This window comes from Canis aureus, chromosome 16 (assembly GCF_053574225.1).
Source record: "Canis aureus isolate CA01 chromosome 16, VMU_Caureus_v.1.0, whole genome shotgun sequence".
Lineage (NCBI taxonomy): Eukaryota > Metazoa > Chordata > Mammalia > Carnivora > Canidae > Canis > Canis aureus.
The window spans coordinates 2254088-2257492 of record NC_135626.1 but is presented as its reverse complement, the minus strand read 5'-3'; the positions used below and the strand labels follow the sequence as shown (position 1 = coordinate 2257492).

Sequence of the window (3405 nt, the reverse complement as noted above, 5' to 3'; positions counted from 1 at the left end):
CTGGATTTAGGCAACAAACAGTGACTGTGGAGAAAAACCGAGTGAGCAAGTCAGTAACAAAGCCCCATTTCCTGGGTTTGCTTTGGGGGTGTCTGCTTGCTCAAGGAGGTAAGAGGCTAGCCGGGGTCTGTGCAGTTTATCTTACAGGGCACAAAATCATACCTCCTACATACTGTGCATAACTTTCAAACATAAACATGTGGGTGTCTGTACTGTCTAAGCACATGCATTGGTGTCCATGTGCGCAAGCCCACGGGTTCATCTCTGTTCGCAGAAACTTGACCAGCAGGAATGTAGAACCAAGACTTACTCGGGCACATCAAGTATAAGTGGCCTGTGCCAGGCAGGAGGATGCATTCATAAAGGGGTAAATTGCATGTTATACATACAAGTGCATGTTCAGACAATACTACCTAAGTCCCTGCTTGGGCTTCTCCACCGCCATATTTTGCGAATTTGAAAAAACTCTTGAAGTTACAAGTATGTGTGTACACGCCGCACATGCACAGATGCCCCAACGCGAGGAAAGGACCATAAACCCAAAGACGTGCGCGTGCGCCTGTGTTCACACAGACGTGTGCTTTGGCGCCTGCACACGGCTCGCGCCCAGGCACGCGGACGCCTATGAGCATACACAGGCGTGTTTTACTGACGCATCTGGGGCACTTTCTTTCAAAGAAAGTACGGAATGAAATCTAAACTGGGAGTCACCGAGGTTCATCTGGGGGTCTCCCAAAGGGCAGAAAAAATTGTAACAAAGCTGGGGAGTTTGTGGTTGGTGCAGCTCCGCGCCTGGGCTAGATGGATACAGTCCGTCGGCGAGAACTCGAGGAGGGGCCGCTTTAGGAGGTGGGGGGCAGGTGGGGGCGCGGGGAGGCGCGCTCGGTGACTCTTGCCGCCGGCTTCTCAAGAAACATGGAAACACACCCTGCGGCTCTCCGCTCGCCCCACATATGTAAGTACACGATGTCGTCGCCACTGTGACCTGCAGTCCGCGCCCATCCGTGACCGACCCCGAATTCCCAGGCGGTCAAGATTCCCTCCGGGCGCGCCCGCCTGAGCATCCCTCCGTGTCGGGCTGGGACGCGCAGGGGGGGGGGGTCTCCCGCCACGGGGCGGGATCTGGGTGCCCCGGCCCTGGGCTCGGGAGCGGGTCACTTTGCTGACCTTCCCCAGAGGCAGGGGGACGTAGCATCACCGCTGAGCCCGGTCCGCGAAGAGCAAACAAGGAAAGGAACCGGCTGCAAACACACATCCTGACACGTGAGCGACGTGTACCGGGCGCGGGAAGGCGCAGCCCAGGGGAAGGGAGGCAGGGGGTTGGGGGAGCAGGCGCCCGCAGGTAAGAGTGGTATTCCGAGGTGTCGGAGACGGCGGCCCCTCGACGCCTCTCCCCCCGACGGGGAGAAAGCATCCCCAAGTCCCCAGAACCTGTGTTTTGCGGGCGGGTGACAGGTGAACGGAATTCAGGTCTGGCTAGCCTCGCCGCTGCCTACCTCCCCACCATCTGCTTCCTCGCAGACGAGCAGACCCGGCGCATAATGAGGCAGCAGCCTCCAGCCGGCCACCGTGACTAACTCAGAACAAAAGCGCTCCCTCCACGCCTCTTCCAACAAAGGGGCCACCAGCCCCGGCGCTCCCCGAAGGCTGCGGGGCTCCCGGCTGCCGGCTGCGGAGCTGCCGCGCGCAAACTTCCCGGGGCTCCCGGGGCTGCCGGCGCCACGGAGCCTGGGCCGCGGAGGGAGGAAGCACAGGCGGCCAGGGGGAAAGTGGGGCCGGGCGGCGCGGGGGGAGAGGCCGGGAGCCGGGAGCCGGGAGCCGCGGGAGGAGAGTGATTGATCAGCGCGCTTTCCCGGCGCTCCGGCCCGTTATTAGAGGCGGCCGAAGCAGGGCCACGCAATAACCTCCGAATCGCCAACTAATTGACGCTGCAGGCAACTACTTCATTGTGCGCGCTGGTTTTATGTCTTCATAGCCGGTGATTGACAAGGTGTAATTAGTCATCTCACTCGGTGATAAACATGGGCACCCTCCTCCCGCGGCATCAGGCCGTGTGTACCAGCAGAGGAAGCGATAGTTGACGCTGATATACCATTAAATCAAAATGAAGACGTTCAGAAGTGTGTGTTTGCTGTGACGCTCTGATGGTTTATTTCTCAAATACGGCACCAACAGATTTACTTGATTTGCAAGTTAACTACAACATTAACTGGTTTTATTTATTTTGCCTCTTCCTTCCTCTTCCTAGGCAGGGATGTTGCTCTTGGAGAATGTGAAGACAGTTTGCTTCTTGACAAGCGAGCGAGCGGGCGCCCAGATTTTTGCAGCCTCTCCGAATCTCCCCCGAGGGAAAGGCGGGCCGAGAAGACGCCGGATTTGGGAGTCACCAGGGAAGGATTCCGCGCACAAGGAGCCGCCCAGGCCCACCACCGCCCCCCCCCCCCCTCTTTGGGCACTGACAACGGATGACCTGAAACTATGAGGATGGTGCTGGGGATTGGGGTCGGGGAAGCCTCTCCGATAATAACTGCAAATAAAAAAGAGGCAAAAACAATTTCTTCTGTGCCTTGAAGCAGAAAGGACTGTGTTCTTAAAGCTGTTGTTTCAGTCACAGGGCCAGCTGCCTGCCTCCCCTGCCTGTGTAAAGTGTAATGTCTCCGGTTCTTCCAGTAGCATCATTCAGCAAATTATATTCCCTGCTCCCCAAAGTGGGTCCTGCTTAGGGAAGCGTGTGTGTGTGTGTGTGTGTGTGTGTGTGTGTGTGTCCCTCTACAGTGAGGCTGCTACTAGAAGTGCTGGATACTCGTTCCAGAAACCTGAAGGCTTAAATTTTAGAAGGAGTGGTAGCATTGCTGGTTGGGCTCCCTGGGATTGCTACAGTGTGTCTTGACCCTAATTCTGGTTAGAGAATGGCAGGGACTGAACAAAGCCACCAACATCTGAAAGTCCACTTCGAGGGTATCACACTGGCCCCTAGGAACTGCCCCCAGTGGGGTAGGCTTCCTCCACTTTTCCCTTCTCTGTAATCTCTCCCTCTTGTTTGTACGGCAGGGGAATGGTGATTCCTTGCCACTGCGCAGGAATGTGGGGTTGTGGACATCTTTAATTAAAGATGGGGTGAGGCCAAGGCACAGGAATGGCAGAAAAACCCCTTATCTTCAACAAGGATACCCGCTCCCCACTCCCAGGCCTGTGGGCCTCCATCAGCAAACAGGAGGAATGTTTTATATTGATGTGAGAGGCTGTCAGTCAGCAGCAAATCAGCTCAGGCATGGCTACCTCTTTACGAAATCAGTTCATTGCCTTGGTCACACCTTACGGAAAATCTGGCGGTCACTGTTATTGATAAGAAAAATTAGCGGAGCCTTAGTTGTTTCCAAGAAGCAGCCCACGTCCGTGGATAGA

General features: G+C 56.1%; 1 long non-coding RNA gene across 1 annotated transcript; it reads left to right on the top strand.

Moving 5' to 3' along the window:
• Positions 1-373: 373 nt before the first annotated feature.
• Positions 374-2554, top strand: LOC144285489 (uncharacterized). Its single transcript, XR_013353736.1, has 2 exons — positions 374-955; positions 2249-2554. It is a non-coding gene; the product is annotated as an uncharacterized LOC144285489 (long non-coding RNA).
• Positions 2555-3405: the final 851 nt, after the last annotated feature.